This window comes from Bos indicus, chromosome 21 (assembly GCF_029378745.1).
Source record: "Bos indicus isolate NIAB-ARS_2022 breed Sahiwal x Tharparkar chromosome 21, NIAB-ARS_B.indTharparkar_mat_pri_1.0, whole genome shotgun sequence".
Classification (NCBI taxonomy): Eukaryota; Metazoa; Chordata; class Mammalia; order Artiodactyla; family Bovidae; genus Bos; species Bos indicus.
In genome coordinates, this window is record NC_091780.1 from 32,722,032 (window position 1) to 32,738,541 (window position 16,510).

Below are 16,510 nucleotides of genomic sequence, written 5' to 3' on the forward strand. Positions count from 1 at the left end.
TAAAAATAACCAGTGCTATACCAAAAAGGGATTATTAGTATTATAGCAGCTTGACATCTATAATCATGAAATATTTTATAATTATTGCTTTCTCCATAGAGAACCAAACAGAGGATTAACAAGGAGTCAAGAAGAGAACTGAATTTCTGTACAAGCAAAACATTCAATCATGACGAACCTCAGCTTACCTAAATAATAATGTTTATTTCCCAGGGCTGTTTTGAGGACAAAGTAAATATAAATAATATGAATGTATACTAAAATATATAAAACACTATAAACATATGCATTATAAAAGTGGTTCTGTGAAGTTTTGAGAGGAAACTTACAATTCTTATGTAATACATGCAGTGTGATACACCATCCAGCACACCAATAGTATCGATTAAAAATTAAACACTATCAATATCTAGTATGGATACTGGGCATTAGTCCAAGGGTAGATGAGATTCTGGACTTGGCCCTGCTTCTTTCATGACTATAGGGAAGTAAACTAATAACTGTACTTTACATTTATACCTATTAAAGGAAGAAGGCTTTATAAAAATAAAATTGGTGTCTCAATGCAATTCTATAATACACACAAAGCAGGATATGAAAAACAAAATAAACTAGTTAACAAGAACAGATGACATCAAATCCCAATGCATCAATTAATAATTACTACCAACAAATGAATAGTACTAAAGTAGGCCAAGGTCCTAAAGCACTTCTAAGTTAAGTCAAGTGAGACATAAAACAGTAGAAGCACTGAATATTAATTTTCCTCTGGCTTTAATAACCCTGATTGAGCTTATAAAGAATACCCCTCAAGGTGACCTTATAGCTCATACACACAGACAACATTGGTGGTGAGAACTATTTCTAATAAATTATAACCTCAATGGCCTGTTTTCCAGGTTTTTATTAAGCTGTATATTTCCTCATATAAAAGAACATTACATTATAATAAGCATTGCATAAACATAACAAAAAAACAGTGGTCAGTTTTGAAGAAGAGAAAAACGACAGTACTAAGTCAATGAAGTCTCCTTGGAATATTATAGTAAGAACTGTTGCATCTTCACTTTTATTGGATTTGGAGACAACAGCTGCTTTGAAGAAAAATATAATCTTCTGTCAAGTCTGTTTAATTAACTCTCACTTTTCAAACATTCAAATACCTTAAGCTTATTATTAAAGGCTTACCATTTCCTGATTCATTTAAGCAGAAACTATTCTCTGTGTAGGTTAACACGGAATTATTTAATGCTGAAAACTGACTCATCTTAATACAAAAAAAAAAAAACTTCATCAAGATTGTAGGCCACTAAATTCCAGCACAGCACTGCATGAAGCATCATTAGGTCATAAACAGAACTGAAAAACTCCAACAGTGGGTCAGACTTCTTACTGTACAGTTATGTCTACAGGAGGAACATCTATTTTAAAAAGAAAGCAAAATGTTAAAACAGTGAGAATGAGCTTATGTTTTACAGCTACATTCACCCAGTTTCAACAACTTTGATTCTTATTTTTAAACAGGGAGAAACACAATGTTTTTCTTCCTCTTTTATCTGCAAAAATACCTTTATCAGCTAAAACTTCAACAGTGAATACTTCTCCAATAAGAATTTTGAAGTACTTGATATAAACAATAAATTATTTGTCAATGTTTGTACAAATAAGAGTTATAAGTGATACATTTAGAATGAACTATTTAAAATATCTAACTTTACAGATGGAGGAAGAAGTATATTAACTTAAAGATTCATTGCTTTTTAAAATACTATTTTCTCTTAAAAAAGAGCATATTATATTTAATCAAAGGTTCGATACAGTGGAAAGATACAAATTATGAATGTTAAACACCTGTCAAAATATATGAAGAAAAAAATGACAAAATTCAAAGGTGAAATAGACATTACATAATAATAGTTGGAAATTTCAATATCCCACTCATAATAATGGACAGGAGCAACCAGACAGAAGGTAAGTAAGGAAATAGAAGATTTAACACAATAAACCAACTACATCTCACAGACAAATACCAAATGCTCTAACCAACAATAACAGAATATACATACAGATTCTTCTCAAGTGTATCTTGGACATTTTCCAGAAGAGACCATACTTTAGGCCACAAATGAAGTTAAAAACCAACAACAAAAGTAAAACTGGAAAATCCACAAATTTGTGGAAAGTAAACAACACACACTTCAACAACCAGTGGATCAAAGAAAAAAAAATCACATGGAAAATTAGAATACCCTTAGAGATGAATGAAAATGAAAGCATAACATATCCAAACTCATGGAATGCAAGGAAATTTTATAGCTATAAATGCTTATATTTAAAAATAGAAAAGATCTCAAATTAACAACTTTATAACTTAACTTAAAAAAAAAGAACTAAAACTAAATCTAGCAGAAGGAAGGAAATAATAAGGGTTAGAGCAGAGATAAATGAAGTAGAGAAAAAAAGAAAAATCAATGAACCCAAAAGCTAGTTCTTTAAAAAGATCAACAAAACTGACAAACATTTAGCTAGATGAACAAAGGAAAAAGAGAGAAGACTCAAATTACTAAAATCAGAAACGGAAGGGGGGACACTGTAGATAGTTGTCAGTCATGTCCAACTCTTTGGGACTGCATGGACTGTAGCCTACAAGGCTCCTCTGTCCATGAGATTTTCCAGGCAAGAATACTGGAGTGGGTTGCCATTTCCTTCTCCAGGGGATCTTCCTGACCCAGGAATTGAACCGGCATCTCCTGTGTCTCCTGCATTGAAGGTGGATTCTTTATCTGCTGAGCCATGGGGTGGGAGGTGGAAGTAGGGACATTAGTACCAATTCTACAGAAATAAAAGGGATTATAAAAAAGTACTGTGAACAAATTAGATAACATACCTGAAATGGACAAATTCCTAGAAACATAAAACCTACCAAAACTGAATCACAAAGAAATAGAAAAACTGAGTAGACCTACAGTAAAGAAATTGAATAAGTAATTTAAAACTTCTCCCCAAAGAAAAGCCTTATGCCTGATGGCTTCACCAGTGAAATCAACCAAACTTTTAAATAAGAACTAATACTAGTCCTTTTCAAAATTTTCCCAAAAATCAAATTAGAGGGAATACTTCCTAACTTCATCTATGAAGTCAGCAGTACCATAATACCAAAGCCAGACAAAGGCACTACAAAAAAGAAAATGGCAAACCAATCTCTCTTAAAAGAACACTGAAACAAAAATCCTCCACAAAATAGCAAACCAAATTCATATTAATCAGATGATACATCTTGACCAAGTTAGATTTATTCCTAGAACATAAGAACCATTCAACATATGACAAGTGATTGATGTGGATTCTTTACCTGCTGAGCCATGGGGTGGGAGGCTCATTAATAGAATGAAGGGGAAAAAAACCATATGATCTTAATCAATGTAGAAAAAGGAGTGACAAAATTCAACATTCTTTCTTGGTAAAAACACTCAACAAACAAAAAACAGAAGGAAATTAATCTCAGCATGACAAAAGCAATATACAAAAAACTTCACAGGGAACAACATACTAAATGGTGAAATACTGAAAGTTTTTCCTCTAAGATCAGGAATAAATGAAAGATGTCAGCTTTTGCCACTTCTATTCAACACAGTACTGGAAGTTCTACTTAACAGTAATTTAGCCAAGAGAAAGAAGTAAAAGGCAACACATACACACACACAAAAATCAATTGCATTTCTATAAACTAACAATGGACAATCTGAAAAGAAAAAACAAAACCAATTCCATTTACAATAATATCAAAAGGAATAAAATAGGAATTAACCAAAGAGATGAAACACCTGTACACTGAAAACTACCAAAAAAAAAAAAAAAAAAATCACTGAATGAAAATAAGCAATAACTCAATAAATGGAAACACATCCCATCTTAATGGGTTGGAAAAGTTAGTTGTGTTAAGATGTCCATTCTACCCAAAGCAATCTATAGATTCAGTGCAATCTCTATCAATATTTCAAATAATATTTTTGCAGAAATAGAAAAAGTCATCCTAAAATTCATATGAGTTCTCAAGGGACTCTGAAGAGCCAAAACAATCTTGAATAAAGAAGAACAAAGCTTATACATCGTGGTTTTAAAATTTATGACAATGCTAGTATGGCACTAGCATTAAAAAAGACAAAAAGACCAATGGAACACAATAAATATAAACCTTTGTATACATGGTTAAACAATTTTTGACAAGGGTGCCAAGACTATTCAATGGGGAAGCAACAGTCTTTTCAACAAATGATGCTGGTAAAACTGGATATCCATCATGCAAAAGAATAACGTTCAACCCTTATCTAACACCGTATACAAAAATTAACTCAAAATGGACCAAAGATCTAAATGTAAAACCTAAAAACATAAAACTTGTAGAAGATAGGGCAGAGGTTTCACAGCGCTGGATCCTGCAGTGATTTCTTGATATAACAACAAAGGCACAGGCAACCAAAGGAAAAATAAACAAATTGGACTTTGTGAAAATTTTTAAATTTTGTGCATCAAAACACTACCCACAGAGTTAAAAGACAACCCTCTGAGTGGAAGAAAGTACCTGCATATGTGCATATCATGTACTTGATAAAGGATTAATCTCCAGAATATATAGAGAACTCTCAAAATTCAACAAAACCAAACAACTCGGTTCAAAAATGGGCTAAGAACTTGAATACATTTTTCCAAAGGTATATAAATGGCCAATACACACATGAGAAATTAAACACCACTGTTTATTTAGGAAATGAAAATAAACCAAAACTACAGTGAGACATCACCTCACATTCATTAGGATGGTTGCTATTGAAAACACAAATCGGAAGTAACAAGTGTTGGTGAGGACGTAGAGCAAATGGAACCCTTGGCACTACTGGTGGGAACTTAAAATGATATGAGCTGCTGTGGAAAACAGTATGGTTCCACAAAAATTAAAATAGAATATTATCCAGCAATTCCTCTTCTGGGTACATACCCCCAAAAATTGAAAGCAAGGTCTTGAGAAGGTATTTGTACACTCACTCATATCAACGCTACTAATAAAAGAGAAAATGAGAAGGCAGCCTAAGCATCCACTGACAGGTGAATGCATAAATAAAATGAGGTATTTACATACAATGGAATAGCATTCATTCTTTAAAAGGAAGGGTATTCTGCAACATGTTACAACATGGGTAAATCTTGAAGAGATTCCTCTAAGTAAAATAAGCCAGTCACAAAAAGACAAATACTGTATTCCAGTTATATAGAACTGGAAAGCAATGGAAAGATGGTTGACAGAGGCTGGGTGAGGGAAGGTGAATGGGGAGTTATTATTTACTGGGTAAAGAGTCTCAGCTTTACAAAATGGAAAGAGTTACAGAGTTGGGTGATGGTGATGGTTCATCAATATTACGAATGCACTTAATGTTACTTGTATACCTAAGATGGTTAAGATGGTACATTTTATGCTAAATGTATTTTAGCACAATAAAAAAAATTAAAAGGAGGGTGAGGATAGGGAGAGGGAAGTGTAAATGACCCATTGAGAAACAAGGAAAATATAAAAAGAAGAAGGAAGGAAGGAAGGAAGGAATGCAGGGAGGGAAAGAGAGGAAGAGAGGGAGGAATGGACCTACATACACACACACACATTGAACTTTGGCATAAGTACCAGGTACTGCTCACTCAGGTACTGCTGTAGAGAGAATGCGCCAGGAGACCAACCATTGGAGAAGTATATTCTGACACCAAAGATAAAAATTCTGACACCAAAGACAAAAATTCCAGCCTAGTCTAAAATGGACAAAATTGGACTTAATTAGAAGTAATCAGCTGTAAAAAATGCAGATTTGAAAGGTCTAGACTATGTTCCACTGTCATACCCAGTTAGGATATCAAATTGAATTTGGAAGAGTCTAGTATGACTTGTGTGTCTTAAAATTCTCAGGATACACGCAGAATGTGGATGCTCTTTGGAGTAGCTGACTTAATGGATGTTATGGAGAAGTACTTCTGCCATTCATAGGAAAAAAGCACATATTTCACAGTAGCACTTAAAATCAACATTTTCCACTGCTTCAAATGGTAAGTGAAGTAAAAGTTCTAATTTCAAACTCACTCTAAGCTGCAATTAAAAATGTATGCTCTTATAAACTTCTGTTGCTAAGTCACTTCAGTCGTGTCCGACTCTGTATGACCCCAGAGACGACAGCCCACCAGGCTCCTCCGTCCCTGGGATTCTCCAGGCAAGAGTACTGGAGTGGGGGTGCCATTGCCTTCTCCAATGCATGAAGGTGAAAAGCGAAAGTGAAGTTGCTCAGTTGTGTCCGACTCTTAGCGACCCCATGGACTGCAGCCTACCAGGCTCCTCCGCCCATGGGATTTTCCAGGCAAGAGTACTGGAGTGGGGTGCCATTGCCTTCTCCAAACTTCTGTTAGCCACACAGAAAAGGAATGTGTTACTAAAATCTGTGAATGCTATGTCCCCAAAGCATTTGTCACTTCAGCTAACATAACAGCTCATTCTCCTTGGAGGAAATCAATCACTCGGTCAATAGTCCTGGTCAAGCAGGTGAAAATATTTCTCACAGGGGATTCTCTTAGTGCAATGTCTCAGCAACTCTTTAAAATCTGTAGGCACGTGAAATCTGAGGATTGGATGAAAAAAAAGAAGAAATATATTACATTTTTACCTCAAAAGTCTCAGTGATACTGCTTCACATTTTCCTATATTTCAGCTCCTATAGGAAAAAAATTTCCTATATTTCAGCTCCTACAGGAAATTATTACATGACATTACTGTCATTTCCTATAACCAAGGTATTTGTTTACCTGGATGGACTGACTGCAGAGATATTTCAGATCTTACAAGCTCAGATACACCAATCTTTTCATAATACTGACTTTGAGTTGGGCTGGGGAGGATGACTTGAGGAAAAAGAAAACCAGTTGCAAAGAAGGAATTCTGCTATAAATAGGATTTTCTATTTTCCTGGCAGCCACAGGGATATAACAATGTAAAAAAAAAAAAAATCTATGAGCTAGAAAGGATTTCTCCTATGACCTAAGAAAGTAAACTAGGTAATATGCCATGTCAATCACTCTCTAGTTTGGTACCAGCCCCTGACAGCATCATAGACTTAGTAACAGAGGTTTTTAAATGGTAATAGATTTTAAAAGTCTCTTTTAAAATGGGCAGTGAGAACTGCAGCTATGCTGCATGCTACATTTTTAAAAAATTGTGGCAAAGAAAATGAAATTGATCTTGCTATTTAATGATTAGGTTTTTTCCCTCTGTGTGATTTCAATTCAAGATTAACATGAGTACCTTTCATTTGTATCACATTCCAAATTCTCCACTGAGTAGAAAATAAGAACTGAATAATATGGGAAAGACATTTCTTTTTTCTCAATGAGAAATTAATGCCAGTCTTTTCCAATCTTTTTAGATTATTCAACATTCATTTCACAGCAACTAGTTATCGAACCTACTATATTCCAGGTACTTCAATCATCCAAAGAACATAAGCACTACAGTTTACAATTTTAAGGTACTATTAAACACATGGTCTCCAAGGAGGCAGTTATTTTTATTGTTTTAGGTTTTCAATTTAAAGTTTTTAGGAAAACTCAGCCATTTTAAAATAGTTTAACAACTGTACTGCTGTCAGAAATTCTAGCTATCTAGAAATTATGCAGCTAATTTTAAACCAGACAAATATGGAACAAAGATGTATTGTTGGTTTACTTGTGATTACATATGAATTAGCAACATAAGAGAGAATGAACATTTTCAGCAATTTTGGGGGAATAAAAAAATCACAGTATTTCAGTATTTCTATTTCTGTATTTCCATTTCTTCTCTCCATTAATTTATTCCATCACTACAAATTTCTATTTTATTCAATAGGCTATAATTTGATAAGGATTATTATTTTGATGTTCATTGTGTTTCAAGACCAGCCAGCAAGTGCCACTTGAAGGTGACCTCTGTATCCTTTAGTTACAACCCCTCACTCTGTGAGCAATTCCTTACTTTCTGGCACAGGATGATGTGTCCAGCATATCTTGTTATGTTCTTTCTCTACAGTAGCCCTAGAATCAGCCATTTCTTCAAGAAGCCCTAGCACAAACACCTACCTTCCCAGGTCCTGTCTCATGACTCCCAGATTGAATTATTCAGGAAGAAAAGGACAGCAATAAGAAAGCCAGAGGGCTACTTTATTTAGAACGGGTGACTTGCACCGATTCCCTCTGTAGCTGGATAGGTCTGTTTCCCCAGTAGCCTCATCTACCTTGAATAGCAAGGCTGACTACATGCTCTGTTTAAGAAATAGAGGAGTCCTGTTAATAGGCAAACTTCCCCCAGCACATAATTACAACAGTAAGGAAACACTTGTTCTGGGAGTAGAACATTCTGGGTTCATTGTATTCCCTGGAAAGTTGCCTCTTCCTTTTTCTTTCTTTCTAAATACATTGTTTATTTTAGGACAGCTTTAATGTATAGAGAAGTTGTGAAGACAGTGGAGTTCTCATGTGTCCTCCACGCAGTTTCCCTTATTAATACCCTATATTACTAAGGGACACTTGTCAAAATTAGCAAACCAATATGGATATTATTAGCTAAAGTCTGTACTTTATTTGGATATTCTCGGTTTTCCTGCTATCCATTTTCTGTTCCAGGATCCCATCCAAGACATCATATTACATTTAAGTAGTTATGCCTCCTTAGGCTATTCTTGGTTGTGACAACTTCTCAAACTTTTCTTGTCTTTGATGACTGTATTAGTTTCCTGTGACTGCTATAACAAATTAACACAAACTTAACATCTTAAAAAAAGAGGAATTTGTTCTCTTATAGTTTTACAGGCCATAAGCCCTAAGTGGCAACCCACTCCAGTATTCTTGCCTGGAGAATCCCATGAACAGAACAGCCTGGTGAAGTAGAGTCCATGGGCTTGTAAAAGAGTCGGATACAACTGAGCAACTAAATAAATCCTGAAATCAAGGTCTCAGCAGGGCCAAACTCTCTGAAGGCCTTCAGGAAAAATCATTCCATGCCTCTTCTACCTTCTTGTGGCTTAAAGCCATCCCTCAGTTTGTGGGTGACTCACTTAAAGTCTCTGCCTCTTTATTTTCTGGTCTATGTGTGTCTTTTCCTCTGTGTCTTATTAGGACACGTCATTTGATTTATAATCTGCCCAGATAATCTGGGATGATCTCATCTCAAATTCCTTACTTAAATACATCTGCAAAGACTCTTTCACCGAACAAAATCACATTCACAGGTTCTGCAGCTTAGGACACGGACACATCTTTTGAGGAACATCACCAGTCAACCTCCTACAATGAACTCTACAGTTTTGAAGATCGCTTGTCAGATATTCTGTGTGACTTGATTTCTCACGGTTAGACTGAGATAAAGTATTTGAGAGAGGAAAACCAAAGTGTCATTTGTATGATACCCTATCAGGGGTACTTACTATCAACATGATTTATCATTGTTCATGTTAACCATGATCACCTGGCATTACATTTTGTCAGGTTTGGACTCTATAATGTCATCCTTTCCATACTGTGTTCTTTGGGGAAAAGTCACTATGAGCAGCTCAACTTAAGCAGTGGGGAGTTACGTCCCACTTCACTGAGGGTGGGAAGGCTAAACAAATTATTTAGAATTCTTCTTTGGGGGATTGTCTAGTTTTCTTCAAGGTCAACATTAACCATTTGCTTATATTGCTATGGAGACATTGATATATTTGCTTTACACTTGGGGTTTTAACCTAATACTACTTTATTTTGTTGCTCAAACTGTTACAGCTTTGGTCATTGGAAGATCTTGCAGTTGGCTCTTTTGTCCCTTTGGTATACTCCTGCTGTTATGTTTTTGTTTTTTTTGTTTTTTGTGCCACTACAACATGCTCTAGACTCACCCTGTATATTTCCTACCCCAATGGGAGAGTCAACCACGTCTCCAAAAAGCCCTGATTCCTCTTAATGGAGAATGGTATTAGAAACCAAAGTCTGCGCACTAGGTGTGGTCAGTGCTACTGGGGTTTCATTGCTTCTAGGCCCTCTCAGCTGACAGAGCAATTAGATATAGATCTACATCTATCTATATACATATACATATACAAATACCTACAGGCATACCTCAGAGACATTGAGGTTTAGTTTCAGATCACTACAGGAAAACAAATATTGCAACAAAGTCACCATTTTTTTTTTTTTTTTTGGTTTGCCATGCACTTAAAAGTTATGCTTAACTACCCTGATTCTATTAAGTGCACAAAAGTATCATATCTAAAAAATAATGTACATACCTTAATTTTAAAAAATACTTTTACTGCTAAAAAATGCTAACCATCATCTAGGCCTTCAGGGAATCATCATCTTTTTTCTGGTGTTAAGATTTGAAATACATCAAGAATTACCATAATGTATGAATAACACAGAGACACAAAATGAGCAAACACTGTTGGAAAAGTGGTACCTACAGACTTGCTTTATGCAAGGTTGCCACAAACCTTCAATTCGTAAAAAATGGAATATCTGTGAACTGCAATAAAACAAGGTATGCCTGTATCAGTTCAGTTCAGTTCGGTCGCTCAGTCGTGTCCGACTCTTTGCGACCCCATGAATCGCAGCACACCAGGCCTCCCTGTCCATCACCAACTCCCGGAGTTCACTCAGACTCATGTCCATCGAGTCAGTGATGCCATCCAGCCATCTCATCCTCTCTGGTCCCCTTCTCCTCTTGCCCCCAATCCCTCCCAGCATCAGAGTCTTTTCCAATGAGTCAACTCTTCGCATGAGGTGGCCAAAGTACTGGAGTTGCAGCTTTAGCATCATTCCTTCCAAAGAAATCCCAGGGCTGATCTCCTTCAGAATGGACTGGTTGGATCTCCTTGCAGTCCAAGGGACTCTCAAGAGTCTTCTCCAACACCACAGTTCAAAAGCATCAATTCTTCGGCGCTCAGCCTTCTTCACAGTCCAACTCTCACATCCATACATGACCACAGGAAAAACCATAGCCTTGACTAGACGGACTGTAACCATCTGTAACCATCTGTATCTATGTTAAGTTAAACATGAACTCATATTGTCCCCAGCTCTAATCCATTACCACATGGATGGTTCTAGCCTTTTCTCCTTACTTACCTGTATACTATGACAGTGAGAATCCTGACTTCCAACTCATGTATATCAGTTTCAGAATTCTTACTCCATATCCCACCTTCTGTGTAATAGAACTTTATCAACTAAAGTACAGTGCTTATGTATATAGTTCTTTTTGTGTTTTAGTCCTAAAAGTTCCACTCATTTCCAAAGTTACATAGGGTAGCACTTTATTCTTCCACTCCCTTCAGTAATATTGTTTCATTTATTTGCAATTTTGTCACATTTTATATTTAATCATGGAATCCTTGAGGTTTTAAGTGAGTTTTAAAATTTTTGTATATGTTAAGGTCCACTCTTTCTGTTGTAAAGTTCTGTAGATTTTGGCAAATGCTTAATATCTTATATTCACCCTTAGACTATCATACAAAATAGTTGTAGTGCCCTAAAAAAGCCCCTGTGCTTCATTTTTCCACAACTGCCTGCTCCCCCAGGCTTCTGGCAACTACTGATGTTTTCACTCACTCTTTTTTTTAAACTTTTTTCCAGAATGCTATATAACTGAACTCACATGGTACGTGGCATTTTCAGCTTTTAAACTGAGCAATATGCATTTAATATTTATCTATGCCTTTTCATGGCCTTATATCTTTATTCTTTCTATCACTGAATAACATTGCATTGTATGGGTGTTTATCCATTCACATCCTGAAGGACATCTTGGTTGCTTCCCATTTGAGGAGATTATAAATAAAGCTGCTGTAAATGTTTGTGTGCAGGTTTGGTGGATATAAGTTTTCAAATTAGTTGGGTAAATATCTGGGAGCGTGCTTGCTGATTTTGGATGGTAAGCCACTCTTAGTTTTGTAAGAAACTGTCAAACTGTTTTCCAAAGTAGCTGTATCATTTTGCATTCCCACTAGCAATGAATGAAGTTTTTAATGCTCCACATCCTTGCCACAATCTGGTTTTGCCGGTGTTTTGGATTTTAACCATTCTAACAGATATATAATGTAATAATATGTAATAATATGATATCATATATAATGAAATCTCAGTATTGTTGCAACTTGCAGTTCTCTAATGACATGATGCGGGACATCTTATTATATGCTTATTTGCCACCTGTATATCTTCTTTGATGAAGTATCTCTTCAAAATGTTTGCTCATTTTTAAATAAAGTTGATTATTTTCTTACTGTTGAGTTTTAAGACTTCTTTATATATTTTGGATACAAATTCTTTATTGGAAGTGTTTTGCAAATACTTTCTCCCCATCACTGGCTTATCTTTTCATTTTTTTCATTCATGTCTTTCACTGAACAGTTTTCTATTTTAAATATGCCCCTTATCTACTTTTTTCTTGCATGAAATGTATTACTAATGCGTTTTAAAACACACTGCCGAACCCAAGGTCATACAGATTTTCTCGTATATTTTCTTTAATAACTGTTATAGTTTTTCATTTTGCATTTAGGTCTATGATCCATTCTGAGTTAATTATTGTATGAATTGTAAGGTCTGTGTCTGAGTTCACTTCTTTTTCATATGGATATCCAACTGTTCCAGCACCATTTATTGACGAGACTATCCTTTCTACACTGAGTTGTCTTTGCTTTCATGGCAAAAATCAGTTGACTATGCAGAGTACATCATAAGAAACGCTGGACTGGAAGAAACACAAGCTGGAATCAAGATTGCTGGGAGAAATATCAATAACCTCAGATATGCAGTGACACCACCCTTATGGCAGAAAGTGAAGAGGAACTAAAAAGACTCTTGATGAAGGTGAAAGTGGAGAGTGAAAAAGTTGGCTTAAAGCTCAACATTCAGAAAACAAAGATCATGGCATCCGGTCCCATCACTTCATGGGAAATAGATGGGGAAACAGTGGAAACAGTGTCAGACTTCATTTTTCTGGGCTCCAAAATCACTGCAGATGGTGACTGCAGTCATGAAATTAAAAGACACTTACTCCTTGGAAGCAAAGTTATGACCAACCTAGATAGCATATTCAAAAGCAGAGACATTACTTTGCCAACAAAGGTTTGTCTAGTCAAGGCTATGGTTTTTCCTGTGGTCATGTATGGATGTGAGAGTTGGACTGTAAAGAAGGCTGAGCACCGAAGAATTGATGCTTTTGAACTGTGGTGTTGGAGAAGACTCTTGAGAGTCCCTTGGACTGCAAGGAGATCCAACCAGTCCATCCTAAAGGAGATCAGCCCTGGGATTTCTTTGGAAGGAATGATGCTAAAGCTGCAACTCCAGTACTTTGGCCACCTCATGCAAAGAGTTGACTCATTGGAAAAGACTCTGATGCTGGGAGGGATTGGGGGCAAGAGGAGAAGGGGACGAGAGAGGATGAGATGGCTGGATGGCATCACTGACTCGATGGACATGAGTCTGAGTGAACTCTGGGAGTTGGTGATGGACAGGGAGGCCTGGCGTGCTGCGATTCATGGAGTCGCAAAGAGTCGGACATGACTGAGCGACTGATCTGATCTGATCTGATCTGATACTTGTGTGGATTTATTTTTTATTTCCTTTCTGTTTTATTATTCTATATGTCTACTCTTTTGCCCATACCATTGTCTTGATTATTGTAGCCTTACATTAAGTCCTGAAATCAGCTAGTGTGAGTACTCCAACTCTGTTCATTTTCAGTTCTGTGTTGGCTATACCAGGTCTTTTGTTTTCCATTAAAACTTTAGAATTAGTATGTTGATATTTATAAGACAGCTTGGTAGGGTTTTGATTGGGGTCACATATTTATAGATCAACTGTAAAAAAAAATGGTTATTTAACAATATTGAATCTTCCGATCCATGAACACAGAGTACTTCTCCATTTATTTAGATCTTCTTCAACTTGCTTTTTAAAAAAAATCAATGGTGTATAGTTTTCTGTTTGTATTTTCTTAATTACATGAGTATCTCCTTTCAGGAGAGTCTATTATAAATGGTATTTTCTGAGATTAAAAAGTTGAGAATGGTCATATAAATCACTTAATCTACTTGGACTTGGGGTTTCTTATTTGCACATGTATATAATTTCTGTGCTCATTAATCTAAAGGGTTACTGTAAAGAAGAAATTACAATATATGGAAAAACTGTATGCAAACTAGAAATCACTAAACAAGTCTAAGTTCATTAAGTCCGTCATTTCTTTCGTAAGGATGAAGATACTAAACTCCAGAGAAATTAAATCACTTTACAAAATTTCATTTGGGGGATGAAACTATGCTGTACACACAGCAGGACTGAAGGATGTTAAATAAACAAAACTGGCTGGAGGGGAAGATTTGTAAAGAGGGTAGGAAAGGAGGATAAAACCAGATTTGTACCCAATTACATATAAGTGAGGGGCCACTAAAAGATAAAGAAATTGATAATTAATATAGGGTTTTCTGGAAATTAATATGACTGATAGGGCAGTATAAAATGGAAAATGGAAGGACTCAGAACTGTGCAACAGATGAGGTTCTTTGTAAGAATTTTAGAACATGAAAGGGACTTAGAAATTTTTATATACACTGTAGGCTATTCTCACCAGCAAACATATATACACCAGTATAATAGATGAGTAAAACGCATGACACCATCTGCTTTGCTTTAATTGTAACTGCAGTTAACATGTGCGTTGTTGCTCAGTCATTTTCTCTTTCTGGTCCTGAACTGCTTTGGAGTATTTTTAAGAAAAAGTGAAGAAGGAATAACTAGTCAGGCAGAGATTAAAGGCATAAGTGATGGCATCAATGAGACCTCTTAAATACTTCAAAAGTCTAAATCCTCCCTTGGATTTAACTATGGAAATTCTAAGGACATCTTTTATCCTTTTGCTCTTACATCATGTGCATTGTTTTTCAGAAATTAGTTGGCTATATCTGAACATTCTATCTCCTGGGTAAGGCGATTAGAAGGAAGCTGACAGTAGACCCCGAATACTTTCTTACGCCATTCAGAACTGAAGTGCACCCGGATTCAGAAAAAGAATAGTTATGATCATTTAAAATCCCAGGAAATGGCTGTGTGATAGAATTTGGCATTTACATTTTGAACTGCTTAATCACTCTTTTTTATAGACTAGCTGAAGGTTATTTTGTCTCTCTGGCATTTTCTTGTCTTAGCTGACTTCCTCTGTCATCCAAGGCTCAGTTTCAAGGGTGAAATACATTATGATAATCACAGTCAACCAAAAGCAACCCAATTCCAAACTCTATAACTTCATGCTTTTCCCATCAATTTCACTTCAGTTAAAAGGCCAGTTAAAGGAAGAATGTGTGAATAAATCTGAGTTTACAAGTTCTACTGCCACTATTATCTCGCACAATAAGGCTTTTTAGTCAATTCACCACTGTCAGACTATATTATATACTATAAAGATGGCATGTACATAACTATCTTCAGAAATTAAATGACACCACTTTAGAAAGATGAACTTTCTGAAGTAAAGATTCCACATGCTTTACCTAAATAAATTATTGTCCATATTCCTTCATGAATAGTTCCATTACTTCCTGTTTCTTCAATTACTTCTCTCCCTAGGCCAATGAAGAAAAACAATAAAAAATATATATAAACTATTTTAAAGTATTAAACCACTACTAACCTTCAGGCATTTTTCAACAAGACCTTGAGGATGGAAACCACGACTATAAGCCAAGCCCAGTCCCAGATCCGAAGCTTACAGTACCTGACACTGAGCACATCACAGCTTATTTGGGCCTTGGCTTCTTTGTGTGCAGTATGAGGGGACTGGACACAATGACTGGGAAATTTTCCTAAACATCAATAATCTAAATTTTTTAACTTCTATTGCTGGTATTTTTACAAAGAATGCGGGGTCCTTTTGAAAACATTACTGGAATAAATGATCTACAGAATCACAGTAAACCACAAAGTAAGAGTAGTATAAGCAATTGATAGATATAAACATTTGGATTAATAAAATGTAAGAATCTTAACAAAAGCTCTCCTTTAGATTTGGTACTAACCAGGTTTCCTTTGTCTTGGCTCAAAAACAACAATCTTTCTGTAAAACCTCTCTTGCCTGGAATAGAGATGCAGACACAGAAACAGACTTGTAGACACAGTGAGGGGAGGAGAAGGTAGCATGAATTGAGAGAGTAGCAACTAACATATATACACTACCATGTGTAAAATAGATAGCTAGTGGGAAAATGAAAGCAAAAGTCAGACTCTTTCCGACCCCATGGACTATAGCCTGCCATCCATGGAATTCTCCAGGCAAGAATACTTTTCTCCAGGGGACCTTCCCAACCCAGGGACCAAACCCAGGTCTTGTTTACTGTATGAACCACCAGGGAAGCCTAAGTATATTGAAGTGGGCAACCTAGCCCATCCCATCTCCATAGGATCTTCCTGACCC

The 16,510-nt window shown here is 36.0% G+C and overlaps 1 protein-coding gene across 20 annotated transcripts in view; it reads right to left on the reverse strand.

Annotated features, from left to right (window-relative positions):
• Window positions 1–16,510, reverse strand: part of PEAK1 (pseudopodium enriched atypical kinase 1) — a 315,210-nt gene that overhangs the window by 183,934 nt on the left and 114,766 nt on the right. For 2 of the 20 annotated variants that reach the window (XM_070775344.1, XM_070775348.1), the window contains one exon: window positions 15,591–15,662. The exons of the other annotated variants lie outside the window; for them this stretch is intronic. The gene's annotated coding sequence lies outside the window, so the exon portion shown is untranslated. The remainder of the gene's footprint in view (window positions 1–15,590; window positions 15,663–16,510) is intronic. 20 annotated transcript variants of the gene reach the window in all.